This window comes from Pongo abelii, chromosome 10 (genome assembly GCF_028885655.2).
Source record: "Pongo abelii isolate AG06213 chromosome 10, NHGRI_mPonAbe1-v2.0_pri, whole genome shotgun sequence".
Lineage (NCBI taxonomy): Eukaryota > Metazoa > Chordata > Mammalia > Primates > Hominidae > Pongo > Pongo abelii.
This window is the reverse complement of record NC_071995.2, coordinates 121986567-122013397: the sequence shown is the minus strand read 5'-3', so window position 1 is coordinate 122013397 and position 26831 is coordinate 121986567. Positions and strand designations below refer to the sequence as shown.

At 47.6% G+C, this 26831-nt stretch overlaps 1 protein-coding gene across 16 annotated transcripts in view; it reads left to right on the top strand.

Annotated features, from left to right (window-relative positions):
• PITPNM2 (phosphatidylinositol transfer protein membrane associated 2) overlaps window positions 1–26831 on the top strand; it is a 167984-nt gene that overhangs the window by 7064 nt on the left and 134089 nt on the right. Inside the window, exon 1 of one of the 16 annotated variants that reach the window (XM_063712279.1) lies at window positions 2273–2373. The exons of the other annotated variants lie outside the window; for them this stretch is intronic. The gene's annotated coding sequence lies outside the window, so the exon portion shown is untranslated. Of the gene's footprint in view, window positions 1–2272; window positions 2374–26831 lie in introns of those variants that run through there. 16 annotated transcript variants of the gene reach the window in all.

Below are 26831 nucleotides of genomic sequence, written 5' to 3'. Positions count from 1 at the left end.
TGCCAATCTGCACAAATTCGAAAATGAATTTGAAAGCATCATGAACATTGATTTTGGGGTTACAGATAAATTTTATTAGTGACTAGGGTATTTCACAAATATGGAATCCATGGATAGTGAGGATCTGCCACCTTTGGCATCATGTCAGCCCCCACGGTGTATCCAGCCTACCTCAGGGCACCTCGCAATGCTGATGATACTTAATGGATGAAGACTAGAGCTGCAGGATGAGGCTGTGGGCAGATTCTTGTGTTTGCTTGTCTTAGGTGCTACAGAAAGACAAGCTGTCCTCCCTCAGCCCTGCTGTAGCTTCTTCTAGAAGGGCTGCTGCCAGCAGAATGGTGCCCATCTCTCTCTGCTCAAGTCTACAGGTAGAAGGGACCCTGTACTTTCATGCAGTGGGTTCTGGCAGCAGCCCTGCAATAGACTTGGCCTTTCTTAGGAGCTGAGACCAATCCTTCGCCCAAAGGAATAATCCTCTTACAGAGGTGTTTCAGGCCAAGATGGGGGGTTCCTGGGGCCCCCATGCCTCAAATTGTGGCCTTCTTATGCCTGGGCTCTCTCAGAGGAAGCTTTCCCAAGTCTTTTGCCTATGGTGTGCCCTCTTAAGAGTTGGTACGTACGTCATACAGATTATTACTGTTTCTCCTCTGCAGAGCTGTTTATTTCCCCTTTGAGAGGTGGCTCCTGGGGAGGGCCTGAATTTTCTCTTTTGGCACCTGGGGGGCTTGCCTTCCAAGTCTGATTCACAGGCTGTGCTGTGGAGCAGGGCTGTGCACTTTGCTTCTGTTCTCCTCCTGGGATTAGAATCAGGCCCTTGGGACTCCTGGACCCCTAGGGAGGGCTCACTGGGCACCAGTGTCCTGCATGAGGTCGTGAGCCGGTGGGAGGGCTTGTTACGGGTGCTGCTGGCTCCACCCTCTGCTGTCTCTCTAGACAGCCCCTTGGAGGGAGGGAGGGGGGGAGGGGGGAGGGGGATAGGGATGGGTGTGTCCGGGTAGAAATAGGTGGCTATTCCCAGCTTCCATCAGTGGTGTGAGGTTGTTTGAGAGTCAGGGCTTACCCACAGGTGTGGATGTGTGGTTAACACTGGCTTGGCGATGGTGCTCTGGAGAATAGGAGGACATTCTTTCTGTCACACTGAAGGGCCCATTTAATTGCTTTCCTTGGTACTTTGTAACAATTGACTTTTCACTTGCTTTTTTTTTTTTTCATAAGAGGGAGAAAAACTCAACATTTTTTGCAATTAGAATTTTTCCCATGTGGGTAATCACACTGGAAAAAAGCATTTAAATCCTTTGAAAACCACACATAAGTGAGGCTCATGGAGCAGGGGGAACATTCAGTCAGCAGGGGTGGCCAGACGTGGAGGCACTTCAGCGGGTTATTGTGTAAGGAAACAATTATTTCACATTTATTTTGGGCTTGCTTGTTGCAGCGTATTTCAATTAGTTCGTCAGTGTTGTGCATCTGACAGGCCAAACGTTTATTGTGGTTGAACCATCTGGGAGGTGGGAGGCCTGCAGCCTTCCCCATGGCAGTCAGGAACTACTAGTTTAAAGGAAATTTGTTTGATGTGTTTAAGAAGCCAACACTAAAACACCATTAATAACAAAATCCTCAAGAATTCTGAAAGCACTCTCACCTATTTCGCCATCAATTGGGCATGCATCACTCGAGACTTCATTCTTCCCCTAAGCAGGACATTTTCCAATACGCTGAAGCAAAGTTTTGAAGTGGCTTACTTAATTGGTCCAGAGCACGATTTGTATTAACCCAGCAAGGAAAATAGCTCACTAATTTATATTTGAGTGTGAAACAGCTCATGCATTTGCTGCTGGGAGTAGCAAGGGATGCATTTAGCGGATTCTTGCCATTAGTGTGCAGCTGAGCTCCTGTCCTGTACTGTGATAGTGTTAGTTTGATTTCAGTTCCCAGCCTTGGGTGACTCACCAGAGCATTGTGAGTTCACGGTAATGACTGCTGACTGGTGCAATTTGTCGTGCACTCTTTGAGTACCAAGATTTTATAGTACCTGATTTCACCCATTTTTCATTTTACCTCAATTATTCCTCCCCACCACACACCCCCGCTAAAAGTTCTCTCTTCTGAGGAATGTTCTGTCTGACTTTCCAGCAGGGGGGATAAAGGAATTTAGAATCAAACAAACAGGAGAGCCAGAAGGAGCACTGGAAAAAACCGAGTCCAAGGGTTTGACCTTTCCACAAAGGGGAATGACTTTCCATTTCCCTGAAACCCTAAGATCACAGGGCTGGGTGTGGGGTGTTGGCAGTGGAGCGGGATTAAGACTCAAGGACACAGCTAGTGAACTGGAGGCCGGCTCATAAAATCTGGGACGTGCAGCTCACTCAGGTTTGTCTTGGTGGCCTGGGAGCTGCAGGACTGGTGCTTGCGGGGTTCAGGCCAGTGGGTCCTATACCATACCCAGCCTCGTCGACTCTGTGTTATGGGCTTTTCTGGTGCTTAAGATTCCTGCTTCAGGAGACGGCTGCTCTTCCCTCTCCAGGAGACGGCTGCTCTTCCTTCTCCAGGGAAGCCTCCAAACCAGAGGCATCCCTGGCCTATCCCAGCTGCTTCTCAGGGTGGGGGGACCTTAGCTATTTGTGTTTGAGTTGCTGGTGCCAGGCACAGTGGCATGGTAGTGATCCAGTGTCTGTGGATTGTTCTTGCAGAGGCAGTGGCTGGAGGTGCAGAGGGGAGGGGCCTTTCCCGCTTACCCACCTTTTGTCTAAGACACCACAGTGCATGGCATACTTCTGCCCATTGTGCTTCACAGGCCTCTCACAAATGTTGCTGTGCCCATTTTACAGGTGAGGAAACTGAGGCTCAGAGAAGTCATGGTATGGCCCTCAGTGCTTTCATTTGTTGTGTCTCACAGATGGGGACCCTAAGACTCAGAGATGTCATGACTTAGGCCTCACCACACAGGGAGTTAACTGCTGGCTGGACTCTAGACCTGATCCCTCTTGTTCATGCTTGTGTTCGGTCATGTTCTGTTACATAGCCTGTGCTGTTGTTTTAAAAAATCCACCAGTATTTCCTGATCTAGTTGAGTCTAAGCAGTACAAAGTACCTTTCAATTTGGGTTTGTGTGGGGTTTTTTTTTTCCCCTTTTCTTTTTTCCAAGAGGAAAACTGAATTCCTCTTCTGTTTGTTCTGTAGCTTTTCCTTTTCAAAGAGGCCAAAGGGATGCATGGACTTAGAGCAGATTCACCAAGACAGGATTACATGCTCTGGGATCACATCTGTTTATGTGACTTTGAGGCCAAATTTGGACCTACTTGTGAAGTTGTCCAGCCATGCACCTGTAGGCTGGAGGTTAGAGAGCAGGAGTGGGGTCTAGCTAGGCCTCTGAGGTGTGGTCCTGGGGGGTTTAGGAGTCTTACTTGAGAGTCGGTGCCTTTTTCTCCCTTTAAGGGAGAACAACATTCAGACTGGCTGGGTGACAGCTGGTCAAGCAGATCCCTGTTTATGGCCTCCTTTCTGTTAGGGGGTGGGGCAGGGGATTTTTTTAAAAAGAGCACAGTTCCTAGCAGCTTGTCCTGGAGGAGGGGCCTCACTCACCTCCAGCCAGGGCCAGCTTAGTCTCCATCTTTCCCTGAGCCTGCTCACTTTTGCTCTTTTCCTTGTTCTCTGACGCATTAAAGAAGGAGCAGGGGCCCAGAGCTGACCTCATGAATAGGGCAACAGGAAGCCAGGTTGGGGAGGAGGAGGAGGCTGGAACTGGTGGCTGCGTCCTCTGGGGGTGCCCGCCTTTCTTGCTGTCTCTGGGCTCTTCTGGGCTGAAGGAGCAGAAGGGCCTGTGGCCACTGGGCTAAGAGGATTAAGAGGTGATGCAGGTGGCCCCAGTGTGGGAACCTCTGACTCAGGTCCCCTTAGCAGGAGTTATAGGGCCTGCGTTCCCCGGGGGCCTAAGGGGGCATGTTCAGAGCAGCTGAACCTGGTTCTTGATCTAGATAGAGACACATCCCTTGAACTTCTCAGACCATCTAGAGTCAGACCTGCGTTGCTGTCCTCTTGATTTAGCTCCCAGGACCTGGGTGTCCCAGCCAGCCGGTGGGGTGCCTGGGGACACTGAGTTTTCCCTTTTTAGGTTTCCTCAGGTTGCCTAACTTGGTTCTAAATTTGAAAGAGGGATTTAATTAAATCTCTGGATGAAAGAAAACTTGGGGGAGGTGGTCTGTGGGGAAGGGGTGATAATAAGTCATACCTGGAAAAGTAGAAGTGGACTGCTTGGCCTCTGGGATGGACAGGGATTCCCCAGAAAGCAAACAGTGAGGTCTCAGGGCTGGGCCTCCCTGCTCTCCAGGTGGTGGATTGCCAGTTTATTCCTACTTTCACTATAGTCTTGCCTAGATGCTTGGAATAACCCAGAAAGATTCTAAGCTTCTGGCCATGTTAAGGCCTCAAATGCAGAGAGAAAATGCAGTAGATTCCAGCAGATGTGGTGTGTGGGAGAGGACAGGAAGGGTCTCTGGAAGCCCAGTGGAAAAAGAGAGGCACCAGGTGAGGCTTTGGACAGAGCAGGAAAGAAGGCAGAGATGTGCAGTTGTCTGTTGTTTTTTTTTGAGAGGTAGTCTCTCACTGTCGCCCAGGCTGGGGTGCAGTGGCCTGATCTCGCCTCACTGCAAGCTCCGCCTCCTGGGTTCATGCCATTCTCCTGCCTCAGCCTCCTGAGTAGCTGGGACTAGGGACTACAGGCGCCTGCCACCACACCCCGCTAATTTTTTTGTGTTTTTAGTAGAGACAGGGTTTCACTGTGTTAGCCAGGATGGTCTCCATCTCCTGACCTTGTGATCTGCCTGACTTGGCCTCCCAAAGTGCTGGGATTACAGGCGTGAGCCACCATGCCTGGCCAACGATTGTCTGTTTTTAAAAATTGAGGTGAATTTACACATGATATGAAATTAACCATTTTAATTATTTATTTATTTATTTTTGAGACAGGATCTCACTCTCTCACCCAGGTTGGGGTGCAGTAGCACAGTCGTAGCTCACTGCAACCTCAACCTCCTGGGCTCAAGGGATCCTCCTGCCTCAGCCTCCCAAGTAGCTGGGACTACAGGCTTACATCACAGTGCCTGGCTAATTGCCTAATTTTTTTGTAGAGACAGGGTCTTGCTATGTTGCCCAGGCTGGCCTTGAACTCCTGGCTTCAAGTGATCCTCCTGCCTGGGCCTCTCAAAGTGCTGGGATTACAGGTGTGAACCACTGTGCCCAGCCTGTAAAATTAAAATTTAATTTTATAAAATTGAAAGTATTTTTAAAGTATATAATTCAGTGTTATATAGTATATTCACAGCAGTGTGCACTCACTGGCTCTATCGAATTCCAGAACACTTTCATCACTCCAGAAGGAGACCCTACACCCATTGGCAGTCACTCCCCATTCTTCCCTCTCCCAGCCCCCTGGCAACAACTCGTCTACTTTCTGTTTCTATTGATTTACCTATTCTGAACATTTCATATAAATGGAATCATATAATGTATGGACTTTTGTGTCTGGTTTCTTTCACATTACATAGTGTTTTCAAGGTTCAGCCATGTCGTATCATGGATCAGTACTTCATTCCTTTTTTTTTGTGGTAAAATATACATAATATAACATTTACCATTTTAAGCATTTTTATTTTTGAAATAGGGTCTCTCTCTGTCGCTTGTGCAGTGACACCAACACAGCTTACTGCAGCCTCGAACTCCTGGGCTCAAGTGATCCTCTTGCCTCAGCCTCCTGAGTAGCTGGGACTACAGGCACGCACCACCATGTCTGGATAATTTTTGTATTTTTTTGCAGAGATGGGGTTTTGCCATGTTGCCCAGGCTGGTCTTGAACTCCTGAGCTCAAGTGATCCACCCACCTCAGCCTCCCAAAGTGTTGGGATTACAGGCGTGAACCATTGCACCAGCCGTCTTTTCTTTTTAAGACTGACTAATGGTTCATTGTAGGCATACGCCACATTTTCTTTCTTCATTCATCCATTGATAGACGTTTAGATGTTTCCAGGCCAGTGAAATTTTGATTTTGGTTTGCCTCTGGATGAGGAACAACAAAAGACAACTGAACTAGGTGGGTTTAGGGACCCGGAGACATCAGTTGTCCCATTTCCAAGGTAAGTGACCATTGACAGTTGCATCTTTCTTTTGTTTTGCTTTCTTCTTCTTCTTCTTTTTTTTTTTTTTTTTTTTTTTTGAGACAGGATCTCGCTCTGTCACCCAGGCTGGAGTACAGTGGTGTGATTTTGGCTCACTGCAGCCTCCATCTCCCGGGTTCAAGTGATTCTCCTGCCTCAGCCTCCTGAGTAGCTGGGACTACAGACACGCACCACCACGTCCCGCTAATTTTTGTATTTTTAGTAGAGATGGGGTTTCACTTTGTTGGCCAGGCTGGTCTTAAACTCCTGGCCTCAAGTGATCCGCCTGCCTCGGCCTCCTAAAGTACTGGGATAATAGGTGTGAGCTACTGCACCCAGCCACGAGAGCACCTTTCTGTGCCTTGGTTCCAGTACCCACCTGGTAACAGTAGCAGTGGTCCCTCTCAAGGCTGCTGTGTGGATTCAGAGAGACTGGCAGGGAGGGTGGCTTTGTGAGCTGTCAGGTACACTCATGAGCTGCTGTTGTCCTGGTCAGGCACAGAGCAGGTATTCATCAGTGATGGGTATGAGGGTTGGTAGGGCACAGACTTCTTCTGCCCACCTGGGCCTTCCATGATCTGGAAGGAGCCAGAGGGGCTCACCTGTGATTCTGTCTGCCAGAGGGCCCCCTTTCCTGAAGAGGTTCTGGGGCCAGCTCCAGGAAAAGGTGGCAGGTATGTGTCCTGGCTGTCAGTGGCCTTCGGAATGTGTGCTGACTCCTAACAGATAGTGGTAGGGAAGGCACGAGACACATAGCCTCCTGTAGTTCTGTCCCCTTGGTCCGCCTCTTTGGTGCTCCAGGAAATGAATCCAGGAGGATGACATGGGCAGCCTCCTGGGTGGCTGGCTCAGAGCGGAAAGTCAGTCTGGCATTCACGAAGTCACACTTGCCCTCATTAGGCTAATTAACTTTCGATGTGGAAATGTTCCATGAGCATGTGACTTAGGAAATCCATTATCAGGCCAGGGTCAATTTTGTGTGCTGTGGTGCCTATGATGCTGTTCTGTACACTTCCATATTCACCAATTAAGGGTGCTTAATTATTATTATTTTTTTTTTGAGGTGGAGTCTCGCTCTGTCTGGCCGGAGTGCAATGGCACGATCTCGGCTCACTGCGATCCTTGCCTCCTGAGTTCAAGCGATTCTTCTGCTTCAGCCTCCCGAATAGCTGGGACTACAGGCGCCTGCCACCATGCCTGGCTAATTTTTTGTAATTTTAGTAGAGACGGAGTTTCACTGTGTTAGCCAGGATGGTGTCGATCTCCTGACCTCGTGATCCACCCACCTCGGCCCCCCAAAATGCTGGGATTACAGGTGTGAGCCACCATGCCTGGCCGAGTGCTTAATTATTAACTTAGGGCTGGGTGACTAAGGAGGAGTTGCATTCAACATGCTTTGAGAATTTTAAGGCCATTTGTGAATTAGCTGTAATATGGTAAATAATCATACTCTTAATCTTGTGATCTGTGTTGTAGATTACATGGAAGATAAGCTGAGGCCGAGGGGTTGATTTATTGAAGGCCATGGGGATTGAGATTGAGGGGGAGTCAGAAGGAACAAGAAGGAGCAAGAAGGAGGCCCTTTTCTTTAACACCAAGTTAAATTTCTATTTTTTGTTATTTTTTCTGGTTTTTATAAATGGGTTTAATTTTTTTTTTTTTTTTTGAGACAGAGTCTCGCTCTGTTGCCCAGGCTGGAGTGCAGTGGTGCGATCTCGGCTCACTGCACGCTCTGCCTCCTGGGTTCACGCCATTCTCCTGCCTTAACCTCCCAAGTAGCTGGGACTACAGGTAACTGCCACCACGCCTGGCTAATTTTTTTGTATTTTTAGTAGAGACGGGGTTTCACCAAGTTAGCCAGGATGGTCTCGATCTCCTGACCTCGTGATCCACCCGCCTCGGCCTCCCAAAGTGCTGGGATTACAGGCATGAGCCACCACACCTGGCCAAAAAATTTTTAAGTAATGTATGTTCATGGGAAATTAACAAAGATAAATTAAAAAACCAAATAATTTAAAAATGTCCATCAACTGATGAATGGGTAAAGAAAATGTGGTATATACATTCAACAAAATATTATTCAGCCATAAAAAAGAAGGAAATCCCAAACTGGGTAGGGTGGCACAGGCTTGCAGTCGCAGCTACTTGGGAGGATCACTTGAGCTCAGGAGTTTGGGGCTATGGTGTGCTATGATCTCGCCTGTTAATAGCTACTGCACTCCAGCCTGGGCAGCATAGTGAGACCCCGTCTCTAAAAAACCAAACAAAAAAGGAAATCCTGCCATATGGAATAACATGGATGAACGTTTAGGACATTATGTTACATGAAATAGAACAGTCACAGAAAGGCAAATACTGCATGATCTCACTTATACAAGGTATCTAGAGTAGTCAAATTCATAGACTCAGAGAGTGGAATGGTGGTTGCCAGGGTCTGAGGGGAGGAAGCAATGGGGAGTTAGTAATCTACAGGCATAATGTTTTAGTCAAGTGAGATGAATAAGCTCTAGAGATCTGCTATACAACGTTGTACTTATAGTCAACAATAACATATTTTACACTTAAGTTTTGTTAAGGGGGAGGTCATATGTTACTATGCTTATCACAGTAAAATTTTTAAAAAGTCAAATGGTTTAAAAATATTTAAAATGAAAGTACATTGTTACTAGCTATAAACATGTTTAATTTTTGCTTTTTTTAAAAAATGGAACCTGAACCTACCTATAGGTTGCAGGTTTGTTCCTACCACCGGGAAGGGTCCCACCTTCACCCTGGACGTCTTTGCTTGACTTCTGCCTTTATGGTCTCCTAGACTGGGTGTGGCCAGATTTAATTCAGCATGTGTGAAGTGCTGGCTGGTGTGGGGCGTTTCCAGCTGACACACAGTGGGCACTGCCAAAGGCTGCTTTCCATGAGAATGTCCGTCCACATGGTTAGGTTCCCAGGCTATCCCACCAACAAAACATGATCTACTGTGCAGCTGAATTTCTGAGCTTTGTCCTGCTAGGCCCACCAGCTACAGCACCTGTGCTTGTTGGGGAACTTACTGAATACCAGAGCCTCACTTCATCCTACAACAACCCTCTGTAATCAACTCTGTTGTACAGATGAGAAAACTGAGTCCCGCAGAGGCCTTACTTCCTCAAGGTCCCATGGCTAACAGATTCAAATTTAGGCCACCTGGCCCTGAGCTTTATGTTAAAGTGCTGCTTTTGACAGTTCACCACACAATGGGCCTATTTTGGAGTTAAATAGGCTTTTGGAGTTAAGTAGGCTTTTGAGCGTACTTAACCTTGGAATCTAAGTATTTTGTAAAACCTTTTTTTTTCCCCTTGTAAGTGGGAAAACCTGTCCTGGGCGCACCCAAGAAGGAACACTTCATGTTTTCAAGGCTTGAGAGGAGCCTCCCTGCAGCCTGGTTTGAAGGAGGCATTTGTGTGTGCAAGAACGGTTGTGCCTGGAGGGCTTCCTGGCACTGACTCATGCGAAGCCCATTTGTCCAGGACCCTGTGGGTGACACTGCCGCAGACTCTTGCAGGAGGTGTGGAGTGGTGGTTTCCATCACATCACCAGTGTCCTGGGTGTGCTCTTACCTGGTCATATGGCTCAGGGATGGTCACCAGGCTTAGCAGACCTCAGCACTTTGGGAGGCCAAGGTGGGCGGATCGCAAGGTCAGAAGATCGCGACCATCTTGGCTAACATGGTAAAACCCTGTCTCTACTAAAAATACAAAAAATTAGGTGGGCATGTTGGCACGCGTCTGTAGTCCCAGCTACTTGGAAGACTGAGGCAGGAGAATCGCTTGAACCAGAGGCGGAGGTTGCAGTGAGCCAAGATCACGCCACTGCACTCCAGCCTGGGCAACAGAACGAGACTCGGTCTAAAAAAAAAAAAAAATGGATAAAGTAGCTCCTGATTGGAGATATTCCTTATCATGTTGAAATCTTTGCCTATCCCTCAGTCTCTATGTTTTTAAGAGTAATGAGGCTGGGGCCGGATGCGGTGGCTCACGCCTGTAATCTCAGCACTTGGGAGGCCAAGGTGGGCGTATCACCTGAGGTCGGGAGTTCAAGATTAGTCTGGCCAACATGGATCTGGGGACATAGAGATTTGAGCAAACTTTTTCGTGTACAGTGAGGGATGAGCGTGTGTGTGTGTGTGTGTGTGTGTGTGTGGTCATTAATTATTGTGATGCTAAGGTTGCCTTCGGTAGTTCATATAGATATTTTTTCCACATTCCTCATGTTTCTACTTTTTCCTGTATTTTGGATTCTCCATTCGACGGCAGGGAAAGAGGAGGAGGTTGAAGGGAAAAGTATTCTAGTCCTTTCCAAGCATTATCATGGAAGATTTATCAAGGGAGATCGAAACAGTCTCTTCTTCCCACCACCTACTGTCATCCCACAGAGTTTAAGAAAATACTCAAATTCTCTCTCTTCCGCTGGCATCAGATTCATAGCCCTGCCTGTGGTGGGAAGTGACCTTGGTGCATTGGCTTCATTCCCACAGTGGACATAATTGAGGCACTGAGTGATCAATGTATTTGTTCAGGGTCACACAGCCAGCAGACACCAGAGCTGGAACTAGAATTGGATTTTCCTGACTCTACAGCCAGCATTCTTCTTTCTGCTGCTCTGTACACAATGGCAGGAATGAAGTAGGCAGATGGCAGGGATTTGCCATGGAGCCATATCTGGGGCTCTTATGGAACTTGCCTCTTCCCTGCCTCTAAAATTTCAGGTTTGGCAAGTATTGGTGAGGATGTGGAGAAATTGAAACCCTCGTGTGTTACTGGTGGGAATGTCAAATGGTTGCAGCTGCTGTGGAAGACAATTTGGTGGTTCCTCAACTGGGTAAACACAAAATTCCCATATGACACAGTAGTTCCACACCTAGTTCTAGGTCTATACCCAAGAGACTTGAAAGCAGGGACTTGAACAGATACTTGTAGCTTAATGTTCATAGTAGTGCTGTTCTCAGCGGCCAAAAGGTGGAAACAACTCAAGTGTCCAGCAGTTGATGAGTGGATAAACAGAATGTGGTCTGTTCATATGCCATACTGTTTGGTTCCATCAAACAATATGTGTCAGTATTCCATTCCTCTTTATGGCCAAATAATATTTGCCAAGTATTGAATGAACCATGGATGAACCTTGAAAACATTTTAAATGAAAGAAGTCAGACACAAAAGGACAATATTGTATGATTCTACTTATATGAGGTACCTAGAATAGGCAAATACACAGATACAGAAGGTAGAATAGTGGTTATCAGGGGTTGGGGAGGGGAGATGGGGAATGAGTGTTTAGTGGGTACAAAGCTTCTGGTTGGGATAATGAAAATGCTCTGGAAATGGATAGTGGTGGTGGTTGTACAACATTGTGGATGTCCTTGATGCCACTAAATTTTACACTTATAAATTGTCAAAATGGTAAAAAAAAAAAAAAAAAAAAGGGAAAGAAAGAAAAGAACAAAAGAATGACAACAAACAAAAATTTCAGGCTTGTAGGGGCTGTTCATGAATACTGCTGAGAACCTCCAGTGGCTCTCGGGGCTGGACCACACCTTGCCCTGTGTTTATGGAGCCCTGGCTGTCTCAGACACTGGGAGAGGCGACCCCACACCTGTGGCCCAGCTGAGAGCTCCTTGCTCAGCAGTGTACCCGCCATGCTCTTGGGGGAGTGGAGGTGGGTGTTCCTGGCAGTTAACGGCCATGTCTGGTCACTGCGTATGAATGACATCTGTCTCTGGAACGCTTGTGCACCTGACGTTGGGCATGTCCTTATATGGCTCTCGCTTGCTCTCAGTGAGTGGAAAGATAAATACCTTTTCAAAGAGCAGATGCCAACTGTCTGCGGTCCCTGGCATCAACAGCTGCAGAGCGAATAGGAGACAGCTCTGTCGAGGGGCAGGTGCTTCAGCCCTGGGGGAATCGCGCACTGGGTGTGCCGAGAACCCAACAGGCCTCATGCAGACAGCCTGAATGTGGAGCAGGGTTCTGCCATGGACATGCTGTGGGACCCTGAGCATGTCACATGCTTTCTCAGAGCTTCTCTTTCCTTCCTGCCTCTGGTTGGTCCTGAGGTTTAAAGGAGAATGTATGTGAAAGGGCCCAGCACAGTTCCTGGCACCTCCCAGAGCTTGACATGCACTTGGATTCATCCTTGTGTCTGGCCTATGTGTTGATCCCTTCCAGTAAGCAGTCACAGTCGGCTGGGGGCTGCTTCTTCCATCAGGACCTTGTACAGACACAGGCTAGGAGCTGCTCTGGGAGGGCAGTGGAAGGTGTGGCTGGCTGGCAGGGTGAGGCTCTCTGATTGGGGCAAGAGTAAGGGTGATGTCCTTGCGAGATTCCAGATGGAACCAGACTCTCCCTCTGCCTCCTGGAGCCTCTGCTCCTAGGGCAAGCGTGCAGGGGCTTGTGCACTACCATATCTTTGTGTTAATTCCCTAGGGCTGCCATAACAACGCACCACAACTGGATGGCTTAAAACAATGAAAATGTATTCTCTAACAGTACTGGAAGCCACACATCCAAATTTTGGGTTTCGGCAGTTTGGTTGCTTCTAGAGACCGCAAAGAGTATCTGTTCCCAGCCTCCCTCCTAGCTTCTGGTGGTTGCAGGCCATTCTTGGCATTCCTTGACTTGAAGACATGTAATTCCAACCTCTGCCTAAGTTGTCACATGGTTGTCTCCCTCTGTGTCTATCTGCCTCTGTGACTTTTCTCTTGTAAGGACACCAGTCATTGGATTTAGGGCTCACTCTACTCCAGTGTAACCTCACCTTAACTAATGACATCTGCAGTGACCCTGTTTCCAAGTAAAGTCACATTCTGAGTTTCTGACAAGGATATGAGTTTTGGGAGGACATTCTTCAACCCATATAATCTCCATATTTGTTGAACGCATGAATGAATGTGAAAGTCATCCTCACATGTCTGCTCAGGTGTATTGATGTAGAATAGAAGGTGGGGATGTCTCTGGTGCCCTAGTCATGTGAGGGTGGGGTGGGGGACAGCACCAGGATCATCCACTTTTCCTGTCCAAGCCTCTCCTATTTCTGGCCTCTACACCCTAAGCTTAGCACCCTGGCCACCTCGTGACTCAGCCAGTTTTTCAGGTAGAAGCAATTACATTTATTACAGGGAAAGCTGTTCTCACCTTCCTTTCTGCCCAGCATCTCAAAGCTCTTTTTTTTTTTTTTGAGATGGAGTCTCGCTCTGTCACCCAGGCTGGAGTGCAGTGGCGCGATCTCGCCTCATTGCAAGCTCCGCCCCCTGGGTTCACGCCATTCTTCTGCCTCAGCCTCTCGAGTAACTGGGACTACAGGCGCCTGCCACCACGCCCGGCTACTTTTTTGTATTTTTAGTAGAGACGGGGTTTCGCTGTGTTAGCCAGGATGGTCTTGATCTCCTGACCTCGTGATCCGCCCGCCTCGGCCTCCCAAAGTGCTGGGATTACAGGCGTGAGCCACCACGCCGGGCCAATCAAAGCTTTCTTTTGTTTTTCTTCCCCTTCCCCTTGGAGCCAAGAAGGACACAGGGATGGCTCGGTGGCCTTGGGCAAATGACCCTGCCCCCAACCTTAGCTTCTGTTTGCAAATGAAGGAGGCAGAGCTGGGTGTTTCCAAAGGTCTTTTTCATCTATAATTATCTCTACTGTTTTACTGCTGAGATAATTGTGGGCCAGGAAAGTGTGCCCTTCCGTCCCACACAAGGCAGGACTGAAATCCATAGGCCCTCATTTCCAGCCTGTCCCCAAATGCTCTGTGCCATCTCCTGGAAGCCCTCTGGGATTAGCATGATTCATATGTGGTTCCCTGGGGTCCTCACTGTGCCATGTGTGTGACACATTAATTCACAAGTACTATTGGCCTGGGCGACTTATCGAGACCCCATCTCTGCAGAAAATTTAAAAAATTAGCTGGGTATGGTGGTGTGTACCTGTAGTCCCAGCACTTTGGGAGGTCAAGGCGGGAGGATCACTTGAGCCCAGGAGTTTGTGGCTGCAGTGAGCTGTGATCGTACCACTGCACTCCAGCTTGGGCAACAGAGCAAGACCTCATCTCAAAAAAAAAAAACGAAAAACAAAATTCACAAGTACTAGCCTGCCATTCAGATGGTATGCAGGAGTGTGCGTGTTCATGTGTGTGTGTTGTTTTCCCCGTGTTCCTCTCCGCTCTCTTTCCTCTGTAGGCAAGAACTCTATGCATTTTTCTGTGTCTCTGTGTTCCCCCAGTACAAGTACCCAGCACAGGACTCATTATGCTGGGTTGTGGGCCAGCCTCAGAAACATAAGTTAAATATTAGGAGATCTACTAAAAGAAAAAAGAGAAAAAAATACAAATAAAACAACTACTATGCTTTCAGTTATTGCCAGAAAAGCATTTGATAAAGTTCACTATCCGTTTAATTTTTTTTTTTTTTTCTTGAGACGGAGTCTCTGTGTTGCCCAGGCTGGAGTGCCACATGGCACAATCTCGGCTCACGGCAAGCTCCGCCTCCCGGGTTCACGCCATTCTTCTGCCTCAGCCTCCTGAGTAGTTGGGACTACAGGCACCCGCCACCATGCCCAGCTAATTTTTTTTGTATTTTTAGTAGAGACGGGGTTTCACCGTGTTAGCCAGGATGGTCTTGATCTCCTGACCTCGTGATCCGCCCGCCTCGGCCTCCCAAAGTGGTGGGATTATAGGCGTGAGCCACCGCGCCCGGCCTATCCATTTAATTTTTTAAGAGACAGGACTCCCATATTGCCCATGCTGGCCTTGAACTCCTGGGCTTAAGGGATTCCCCTCCCTCAGCCTGCCGAGTAGCTGGGACTACAAGTGTGCGCCACCATGCCTAGCCTCATTATTCCTGTTTTTGAGATTGAGTTTCGCTTTTGTTGCCCAGGCTGGAGTGCAATGGCAGTGATCTTGGCTCACTGCAATCTCTGCCTCCCGGGTTCAAGCAATTCTCCTGCCTCAGCCTCCCGAGTAGCTGGAATTACAGGTGCCCACCACCACACCTGGCTAATTTTTGTATTTTTAGTAAAGACGAGATTTCGCCATGTTGGCCAGACTAATCTTGAACTCCTGACCTCAGGTGATACGCCCATCTTGGCCTCCCAAGTGCTGAGATTACAGGCGTGAGCCCACTGGCCCCAGCCTCATTAATCTTAAAAACGTAGAGACTGAGGGATAGGCAAATATTTCAACATGATAAAGAGTATCTCCCATCAGTAGCTACTTTAACTTTTTTTTTTTTTTTTTTTTTATATCGAGTCTCGCTCTGTTGCCCAGGCTGGGGTACAGTGGTGCGATCTTTGCTCACTGCAACCTCCGTCTCTGGGTTCAAATGATTCTCCTGCCTCAGTCTCCTGAGTAGCTGGGATTACAGACGTGTGCCGCCATGCCCAGCTAATTTTTTGTATTTTTAGTAGAGGCGGGGTTTCACCATGTTAGCCAAGATGGTCTCGATCTGCTGACTTTGTGATTTGCCCGCCTCGGGCTCCCAAAGTGCTGGGATTATAGGCATGAGCCACCGCGCCCGCCCCCACCACCTTTTTTTTTTTTTTTTTTTTTTTTTTTTTTTTTTTTTTTACTTGAGACAGGGTCTTGCTCTGTCACCCAGGCTGGAGTGCAGTGGCGTGATATAGCTCACTGCAACCTCCGCCTCCTGTGCTCAAGTGATTCTCCCACCTCAGCTTCCTAAGTAGCTGGTGGGACTACAGGTGTGAGCCAGCTATTTTTTTTTTTTTTTGTAGAGATGGGGTTTCGCCATGTTTACCAGGCTGGTCTTGAATGCCTGAGCTTAAGTGATCTCCCTCGGCCTCCCAAAGTGGTAGGATTATAGGCATGAGCAACCACACTCAGACACTTTATCCTTAATAGTCAAATGCTCTAGTAGCATTTTCCAAAGTATGTTTGAAGAACACAGAATGCTCCTGGGTATTGCATCAAAAAAGCATTCCAGGGCCAAATAACATCTAGGAAGCACTGCTGCTCTAAGACACATTCCTTTTAATGTCTGTTGCAAGACAAGCATGCCTTCTCTCTCATTAGTACTGATCGTTATTCTAGATTCAAGCCAATGCAACAGGCTAGGATAAAGAAGCAGGCCGGGCGCGGTGGCTCATGCCTGTAATCCCAGCACTTTGGGAGGCCGAGGCGGGCGGATCACGAGGTCAGGAGATTGATATCATCCTGGCTAACACGGTGAAACCCCGTCCCTACTAAAAATACAAAAAATTAGCCAGGCCTGGTGGCAGGCGCCTGTAGTCCTAGCTGCTTGGGAGGCTGAGGCAGGAGAATGGCGTGAACCCGGGAGGCAGAGGTTGCTGTGAGCCGAGATTGCGCCACTGCACTCCAGCCTGGGCGACAGAGCGAGACTCCGTCTCAAAAAAAAAAAAAAAAAAGGAAAAAGAGGCAGGGCATAACTCTCAGGAGGTTGCAAAATGAATGTTTTGAGTGGATACAGCTGTTGTCTTAGGTTTTCAAAGTAGACAAACTCAAAATTAATTAGAATAAGACAGTATGGCAGCCTGTTGCAAGATAAGTAGGCAAACACTATTGTTTTTCTATGCGTCAGTGAAAACCATTGTTGAATTTGATGGGAAGGAGCACCTCTAACACCTGTTTGCTTGGGCATCAACACGCCAGTGACCTTATTTTCTGGTTAGAAACAAGAGTAACACCCAGACAGTTCAGGCAGCTGCCAGCGCCTCCTGGGTCCTCTGCGACCTGGACTCCTAGGAAATGGAGGGCAGCGGTGTAAGTGGTGTGATGCAGGGTGTTCAGCATCTCTCAGTGGGGTTATTCTGAGGACTCTTCCAGAATGTTTTGAACACATTTGTGCACCATTAAGTCATTGTCACAGAGCCTGGAAGTCCATTATTTCAAGCTCAACTCATCCTGGATGATGGATGCAACTTGAGGAGGGATGAACCACTCGTGCATTCTCCAAGGGCAGGGCTCTCAGAAATTCCCTGTAGCTTTGTGGTCCCTTGCCCTGGCATCCCCTAGACCACCGTGCTGAGGGCAATGTTTGGACGAGACCCCAGTGAACAGAGCCTGGTTGTTGGAAGTAAATCTTTTGCTCCTGCTGGAAACCAGAAAACAGACACTGCTTCATCAGTGCCGTCATTCATGCAAGCTTCATCACATTTTCCCAGTCATTATCCTGATCTTTCTCAAAGGCAATTCTTGCCTCTCTTTCAATCAACGGAGAACCCTAGAGATAATTCAGTTTTTGAGGGATTGCTGAGTCATTCAGCTGACTGGGGCTACCACGATGAAACTGAAGTTCCAATGTCATGAACCAGGCTGTTCTCGGAGGCCACGGAAGGGGCGGATGGATGTGTGTCTGCCAGCTGTCCCACAGGCTGAACCCATCATGCTGGCCATACTTCCTAAGTCATTCTCCCTCCTCCCTAGTTCTTTTTCTTTTCTCTACTCACTCAGTGTGGTTTTGCTACTTTTAATTTTCTGCCTTATTTTAACCATAGTGGTTTGCATGACCACCAGAGGGGTCAGTGTGCAGTTCTCCTAGGACTAAAGCCCTCCAGCTTTGTGACAGCTTTTCGTCTGAAGCTTGGTGGTCTGATCTGCAAGTTGGCCCTCTTCTAAATGGTGGGAGTTGTAGTCAGCCTGCTTGCCAGACTGGATTGTGGAGAGTAGTAGGGCAAGAGTGACAGGTTAATAGGGCAAGAGTTCCCAAGCTTACCCAAGGATGTGCATCAATCCCTGCAGAACCCTTAGCAGTTATATTCAACTCACTGAAGGGTCTGCTTGGTTTTTAGATCTTCTTTCTGATTCTTTAGGGATATGAGGGTCACAGGATTAAAAGGTAGAGCCTAGGCTGGGCATGGTGGCTCAAGCCTGTAATCCCAGCACTTTGGGAGGCCGAGGCAGGTGGATCACAAGGTCAGAAGATCGAGACCATCTTGGCTAACACGGTGAAACCCTGTCTCTACTAAAAATACGAAAAAATTAGCCGGGCGTGGTGGTGCGCGCCTGTAGTCCCAGCTACTCGGGAGGCTGAGGCAGGAGAATGGCGTGAACCTGAGAGGTGGAGATTGCAGTGAGCCGAGATCACGCCACTGCTCTCCAGCCTGGGCAACAGTGCGAGACTCCGTCTCAAAAAAAAAAAAAAAAAGAGGTAGACCCTAATTTTTTTTTTTTTGAGACAGAGTCTTGCTCTGTCACCCAGGCTGGAGTACAGTGGTGCAATCTCGGCTCACTGCCACCTCGGCCTCTGGGGTTCAAGTAATTCTCCTGCCTCAGCCTCCTGAGAGCTGGGATTACAGGCGCGCACCACCACGCCCGGCTAATTTTTTCGTATTTTTAGTAGAGACAGGGTTTCACTATGTTGGTCAGGCTGGTCTCGAACTCCTGACCTGATGAGCCGCCTGCCTTGGCCTCCCAAAGTGCGGGGATTATAGGCGTGAGCCACCACACCCAGCCCCTAATGTGGTTTTAAAGAATGGATTTTAAAATTGTTCGGGCCATACATTTTCTTTTTCTCTTTCTTTCTTTTTTTTTTTTTTTTGAGATGGAGTCTCGCTCTGTCACCCAGGCTAGAGTGCAGTGGCACGATCTTGGCTCACTGCAACCTCTGCCTGCCAGGTTCAAGCGATTCTCCTGCCTAAGCCTCCTGAGTAGCTGGGATTACAGGCACCTGCCACCACGCCCAGCTAATTTTTGTATTTTTAATAGAGACGGGGTTTCACCTTGTTGGTCAGGCTGGTCTCAAACTCCTGACCTTGTGATCTGCCCCCCTCGTCCTCCCACAGTGCTGGGATTACAGGCGTGAGCCACAGTGCCCGGCCTGTACCATACATTTTCTTTGCATTCTGCTATTCCAAAAAAAATATTAAATATTGGCATTTTAAAACATAAAATAGTTATTAGAATTGAAATTTTAAAAACTCCTGTTAAATCTGTAGCATCAACTTAAATGAACCATCAGTGGTGTACATCATCCTTTGATATGACTGAGTCTGCTTTTTGTATCCAGATATCAATTATTGATTTGTTTTTGCTTCTACCTAACTTCTTCCTTCTCTAACAATTCAAGACTCACAATCTTCTAGGATTCAAAGAACATTGTTTTTTGAGTGCTTTAGAATCATTTACTCATTCATTCTTTCACTTACTAAAAAACATTTAACATTTGGGAGGTTGAGGTGGGCAGATTGCTTGAGCCCAGGAGTTTGAGACCAATCTGGGCAACAAGGCAAGACCTCATCTCTACAAAAAAAATACAAAAATTAGCTGGGCATGGTGACACATGCCTGTAATCCCACCTACTTGGGAGGCTGAGGCAGGAGGATCAAGGGAGCCCAAGATATCGAGGCTGCAGTGAGCTGTGATCTCACTGCTGCACTCCACCTGGACTACAGAGCGAGACTCTGTCTGAAAAAAAAAAAATTTTTTTTAACAAAACATTGGAAAGGCTATGCATGACAGTGCACCAGACATTAGCAAGATTCTAAAGATAAATTAGATACATTCCTTATGGAACTTACAAACTCATAGATTACAGTTCAGTAATAAAATGTAAAGATCATATATATTTTAAATATTATTTGGGTAAGTAAGTAATGCATTATACTTGGTACCAAAGTGAAAAGCAGCTACAGGCAAACATAAGACTTCTTGCCAGGTGGGGGGAGTGGGGAGGGATAGCATTAGGAGATACACCTAATGTAAATGACGAGTTAATGGGTGCAGCACACCAACATGGCACATGTATACGTATGTAACAAACCTGCACGTTGTGCACATGTACCCTAGAACTTAAAGTATAATAATAATAATAAAAGAGACTTCTTGCCACCCCTGTCTTCAATATCTTAGTTTTCCTTCCCAGAGACAGCGATGGTTGCTAGTTTTGTGTGCGTGTCCTCTTTCAGAGAGATTCTCTGTGTATATTAATGTATATTACTTTTTAAATTTTTTTTTTTGAGATGGAGTTTCGCTCTGTTGCCCAGGTTGGAGTGCAGTGGTGCGATCTTGGCTCACTGCAGCTTCCATCTCCTGGGTTCAAGCGATTCTCCCTCAGTCTCCCAAGTAGCTGGAATTACAGGTGCACAACACCATGCCTGGCTAATATTTTGTATTTTCATTTTATTTTTTGAGACAGAGTCTCACTCTGTCACCCAGGCTGGACTGCAGTGGCACAATCTCGGGCTCACTGCAACCTCCACCTCCTGGGTCCAAGCGATTCTCCTGCCTCAGCCTCCCGAGTAGCTGGGGTTACAGGCATCCGCCACCACACCAGGCTAATTTTTTTGTATTTTTAGTAGAGATGGGGTTTCACCGTGTTAGCTAGGATGGTCTCGATCTCCTAACATCATGATCCGCCCGCCTCGGCCTCCCAAAGTGGTGGGATTACAGGTGTGAGCCACCGTGCCCCGCCACTTTTTAAATTTTAAATTTCATTTTTTTTTTTTTTGAGGCAGAATCTTGCTCTGTTGCCCAGGGTAGAGTGTGGTGGTGCGATCTCCACTCACTACAACCTCTGCCTCCTGAGTTCAGGCGATTCTTGTGCCTCAGCCTCCCAAGTAGCTGCGATTACAGGAATGTACCCCCACACCTGGCTAATTTTTGTATTTTTTAGTAGAGCTGGGGTTTTGCCATGTTGGCTAGACTGATCTCCAACTCCTGGCCTCAAGTGATCCACCTGTCTCAGCCTCCCAAAGTGCTGGGATTATAGGCATGAGCCAATGCTCCCGGCCTAAAAATTTAATTTAATTTAATTTAATTTTTTTTTTTTTTTTTTTGAGAGAGAGAGAGGGTTTACTCTGTTACCCAGGCTAGAGAGCAGTAGTGTGATCATAGCTCACTGCAGCCTCGAACTCCTGGGCTCAAGAGTAGCTGGGACTACAGGCATGTGCCACTGCACCTGGCTAATTTTTTTATTTTTGTAGACATGGAGTCTTGCTATGTTGCCTAGGCTGGTCTCAAACTCCTGGCTTCAAGCAGTCCTCTCACCTCGGCCTCCTAGAGTGTTGGGATTATAGGTGTGATCAACCTTGCCTAGCCTATATTACTTAAAAACAAAGCTAAACACAAATGGCTGCCTATTGTTGTGCATCTGCTTTTTTGACTTCACAATACATAAATCCTGCAGATAGTTTTCTGTTGGCTCATGTAGAGTTGCTCAGTTCTTGTAATGGTGGGCTTAGTATTCTGCTCATGGGTGGACCATCATGTGTTAAACCAGGTCCCTGTTGATGGGGTTTTAGGTTGTAATAGCAGAAGATGGGAAGCAAACAGTGCTGTAGCAGGCATCTCAATAAGTAGGTTTTCATGCAAATATACTCTCATGTCTGTAGAATAAATTTCCAGAAGTAGAATTGCTGGGTCAAGGAGTGTTTTTCTTTTATTTTTGTTAGCAATTGCTAAATTGCTCTCCATAAAGGTAGTACCAATTTACACTCCCACTTACAATGTGTGAGTGCGAGGCAGTGGTTTTCAACCTCAAAACCCCAGGCAACGAAGAGCTTTTAAGTAAAATAAAAATCTGGAGAAAACTCCTTCTGTGTGAGAGCCTTTTCTACCGCAAAGGGCAGGCTGTAGGGTAGTTCCTGGCACGGCCAGTTAAGACTGTTCATTCCCATTAGCTGCCAACTTGCACATGACTGAGGGGCTCTTGGGTTTTTGGATTCCTGTAGTCAGGTTGTGGTCTGGAAGGTATGTTCCTGGTAAAGGGTGGGGGCAGCAGCACCTTGCCCCTTCTCTGTCAACTTGTTTACCACTGAGTATCTAAGAAACACCAGAAGCTAACCTTCAGGGAGGTTATGTTTTTGGGGGAGCTCAGATGTGACCAGGAGGCCTATCAACAGGCTTGCGACTTGGATTTCCCAGATCTGTAAGTTGACGTCATTTCTTCTTTTTTTTGGAGGCGGAGCCTTGCTCTGTCGCCCAGGTTGGAGTGCAATGACACCATCTTGGCTCACTGCAACCTCCGCCTCCCAGGTTCAAGCGATTCTCCTGCCTCAGCCTCCCAAGTAGGTGGGACTACAGGCGTGTGTCACCACGCCCGGCTAATTTTTGTATTTTTAGTAGAGACGGGGTTTCACCATGTTGGCCAGGCAGGTTTCGAACTCCCGACCTCAGACGATCTGCCCGCCTTAGCCTCCTAAAGTGCTGGGATTACAGGCATGAGCCACCGCACCAGGCCAATTAACATCATTTCTAAAGAGGTTCCCCAGGGAGCTGGGGGCAGGAGGAATGGAGAGTTAGTATTTGATAGGTACAGAGTTCAGTTTGGGAAAATGAAGTTCTGGAGGTAGATGGCAGTGATGATTGTGCAACATTGTGAATGTCCTTCAGACCATTGAACTGTACACTTAAAAATGGTTGACGTGTTAGCTGGGCATGGTGGTGTGCGCCTGTAATCCCAACTATAATACTTGTGAGGCTGAGGTGGGAGGATCACTTGAGCCTGGGAGGCAGAGGTTGCAGTGAGCCAAGATCACGCCACTATACTCCAGCCTGGGTGACAGAGCGAAACCCTGTTTCAAAAACAAACAAACAAAAGGTTGACATGGGCTGGGCATGGTAGTCCAAGCCTGTAATCTCAGGGACTCAAGAGGCAGAGGCGGGAGGATTGCTTAAGGCCAGGAGTTAGAGACCACCCTGGACAACATAGACCTTTCCTCTACTAAAAAAAAAATATGTTAAAGTCAGATGTAGTGGTGCGTGCCTGTAGTCCCACCTACTCAGGAGGCTGAGGCAGGAGGTTTGTTTGAGCCAGGAATTCAAGGTTGCACTGAGCTGTAATCATGCCCCTGCACTCCAGCCTGGATGACAGAGTGAGACCCTGTCTCAAAAAAAAAAAAAGAAAATAAAAAAGTTATTATGGTAATTGTTATGTTATGCGTATTTAACCACAAACACAAAAAAAGGTATAATTCACTGTAGCTATCGTCTCATGAACAAAAGGAACACTAAGAAGTAGGAAAGATCTAAGAATAAAGAAACTAAGTGGAGCTTTTTGATTTTTGTTTGTTTGTTTTGACACACAGTCTTGTTCTGTTGCCCAGGCTGGAGGGCATGATCATGTCCTACTGCAGCCTCAAACTCCTGGGTTCAAGAGATCCTTCTATCTCAGCCTCGTAAAGTGTTGGGATCGCAGGTGTGTGCCACCATACCCCGCCAAACTGGAGCTCTTTGAACAGCTTGGCCCATTAGCCATGTTCTCATTTCTCCTTGAACTGGTGAGAGCTTGGCCAGGCCTGGCGCTGACCTGCTCACTGGGGTTTGGGAGTCAGCAGAGAGGCCTCTGAGGGCTGGAGCCAGAGTCGGCTCCCCAGAGAAGGAGCCTGGGCTGGGCCTGCAGCAGCTGTGTGTTCTGAGAAGATTCTATTCTCTAACTTGGGAGACCTGGGGCTGTCTCATTTCTCTGTGTTTAAACAAAAAGTGTGTCTCTGGCCTGCTGCCGGATGTTTTGGAGGCTGGTTCAAGTGAAGCACCCAGTGATCTGGGTGTGGTCTTCGTTATGCTTTTCCATTTTCCCCAGGGGCTCAGATAACTTTTGCAAAAAGAGCAGGTGAGCAGAGCGGATGTTTGTTTAGAATGACATGGTGGCTCAGAGTAGGTGCTCAGAGAGGTTGTCCCTGCTGGGGCTGTGGTGTCTGACCAGCAGGGAGGAGCTTTGCAGAGGTATTGCGTGGCCTCTGCACAGCCATCCTGCCTCACTAAGGTGCTAGGTGTTGTACCAGCAAAGGTCATCATCCCAGACTGTAATTACTCTCACGAAACATATGCCACTAAATCTCAGTGCCTTTAGAGGATGTGGATGTGAGCTCACTCTCACTGGCCAGGGTGTGACTGACAGTGAATTAGCTTTATGCCACATCTGGCTGAGGGCTCTGACTCTTCCATGATCCAATCTCCATATGAGAGGTCTGTGGTCATCACTCTACTTGCAGAGAGAGAGGCACTAGTCCTGTAGAAGACCAAGGAACTCCTATGGCACTCTTGACCACAAGGAGGCTGCTGCCCTGGGCCAGTGCCTCCCAGCCAACCTGTGACTATTAGACCAGAATGCTGCTTAGACCCCTGTCGTCTTACCTCTCCTTTCACAGCCAAAACACAGATTCCAGGAGGTGAGGGGCCGTCCAAGCTCACAGCCAGTTGGAGTCAAAACTGGCTCTTGAACCCAGTCCGTGAACTCAGGTCCTGAATGCTCTGGTTGGGGCATTTTAAATCTTAGAGGGTGTTAGTTATAAGGTGACCTTAAATCTGCGGGTTCATATTTGACAAAACCAAAGCCAGGCCTTTGCTGCAGGTGTGCCCTCAGAAAGCCCTTGTCAGCTATGCAGCAAAACCCCGGCAGGCCATACAGGCACCTGTGATGAGTTTCCCTTTGACTCACTGGTTGTCAAGTAGGTAGCATGACTTCACCATATTCACAGGGCAGTATGGTTGCTGAGCTGACACAGCCTCCTCACGTGGGTGGCAAGCGTATGCTTCCCATTAAGAAAATTGCTACTTTTGAACGGGCTCCCAACAGAACTTTTTCTCGCTTACTAAAATTAAGAAAATAATAATAAAACAAGCCACCCAACACCCCAAACTCAAAAAAAAAGAAGAAAAGAAAAAGAAGAAATATTTAGCATTGACCCAGAAAAAAAACCTCTGTATTCAGCCTGCTATTAGTACTCATGGAGCCACACGGATGGAACGAAGAAATTCTCGTTTAGGTGTGGTTAAGATCACATCCTCGGCCGGGCGCAGTGGCTCACGCCTGTAATCCCAGCCCTTTGGGAGGCCGAGGCGGGCGGATCACGAGGTCAGGAGATCAAGACCATCCTGGCTAACACGGTGAAACCCCGTCTCTACTAAAAATACAAAAAATTAGCCAGGCATGGTGGCGGGTGCCTGTAGTCCCAGCTACTTGGGAGGCTGAGGCAGGAGAATGTTGTGAACCTGGGAGGCGGAGCTTGCAGTGAGCCAAGATCGTGCCACTGCACTCCAGCCTGGGTGACAGAGCAAGACTCTGTCTCAAAAAAAAAAAAAAAAAAAAGATCACCATCCTCTATGCTTCTAGATAGAGCACAGCCTTTAGTTGTGCTACCTAATCCTTGTCCCTACCTCCCGAGCATGACAAAGCTTAGGCAGAAGCTGCTTCAAACACAAATGAACTGTGCTGAATTTTCCTCTGAGAATTCTCAGCAGTCCCAGGAGATCATTGGAGAAATCCCCCAGGTGGCCGCAGAATCAGAGCTGTCTTGCTGCGTTAAGTCTTGTTGGATCACTTGAGTCCTGAAGAGGCCCTTGATAAAGGGAATAGTTAGACTATTGTCATCAATGCTGAGCCCAGATAGATCTGGGAGTGGGAGCTGGAGATCTCTGCCCCTGACCTGCAGATGACTAAAGCTGACAGTGGACACAGGCCACACGGACACAGCCGAGTGACACTGTTTCACATCCCTGCAGCCTGGCCTCCATCAGCACTAAGGCACAGCATTTGCGGAAGGGCCATGTGTTCGACAATACTTACTGCATCCAGTAGCCAGATGGTCTAAACAACCCATCAGTGGTATGGTATGTAAATATTTTCCATCATTATCATGGTGCTGCCGTATTGACATTAACGAGGATGAAGAATTACTCTGAGGAGCTCTCCATTAAGAGCCAGTCAGGCCGCAAGCGGGGCTGCAAAGCTGTCCCTACACCCTGGAGGCTGACAGCTTTCCAGGCTAGCTTGGTTTCCTCTTGCTGCCTCCTCCCAGGCACAAATTCCCTCACACACTGGCCCCGTGGACATTCCCCTCAGAGCTCTTCCCAAGCACGATGTCTGTTTCTCATCATGAACTAATGTTTTCCACTATTGGGAAGAGCTTTGTGACCCAGCATATTTCCCTCTTTGCTTTGCCTACCAGGAAGCACACAGCTAAGATTTTTACTCATTTGCTTTTAGATTGTTCTCAATTTGGAGCCTTGATAGAGATTTTCTCCCTCCTGTTTGGTTGCTTTCTTTCTTTGCTCATCTCATGTTTGGTGGGAAAATGTGGTGAGCCTATGTTGTAAGGTTTTTGGAAGCAGGCAGTATGGATAGAGCTTGAACAGGTTCCCATCATGATCGCAGAGTACAGAACTGGTCTGTATCCAATCTCCCTGAACTGTCACCTAGACTGGTAGTTCTAAGAAGGCTAAAATTAGACCTCAGCCTAATTCTCCTATGTATCTCCTGCATATCTGACAATTAGTATCAATTTGGTGAATGTATTAGTTAAGTAATGCTAACTGCTAGACAATTCTCTAGTCTCAGTGGCTTATCACAATAAAGGCTTATCCCCACTCTTGTCTTAGTTGAATTGCATGCTCTGCGAGTGGCCTCCATGTGGTAAATTGGGGACCCAGGATCCTTTCACACTGTGGCTCTCCCATTCCCTGGGGCTCCCCTGGAGTTCTCCAGTGAATCTGTGCATTCAGCTGGCTGGTAAGCAGAGAAAGAGGGAGCATAGGAGATTGTGTGGGGCATTCTGGGGGCCAGGCTTTGTAGTGGTGGACCTCCCCTACTCATATAAGTAGTCCCGTAGCCTCACCTAGAGTCCAGGGGGCTAAACATGATTTAGGAAGAGGAAATTGGACCATGCCAGAGTCTGCCATAGTGAGATATTGAACAATGAATGAACAAATCCATGAAGGACACAGAGAGCAGAGCAGGACTCCAGGGGCACA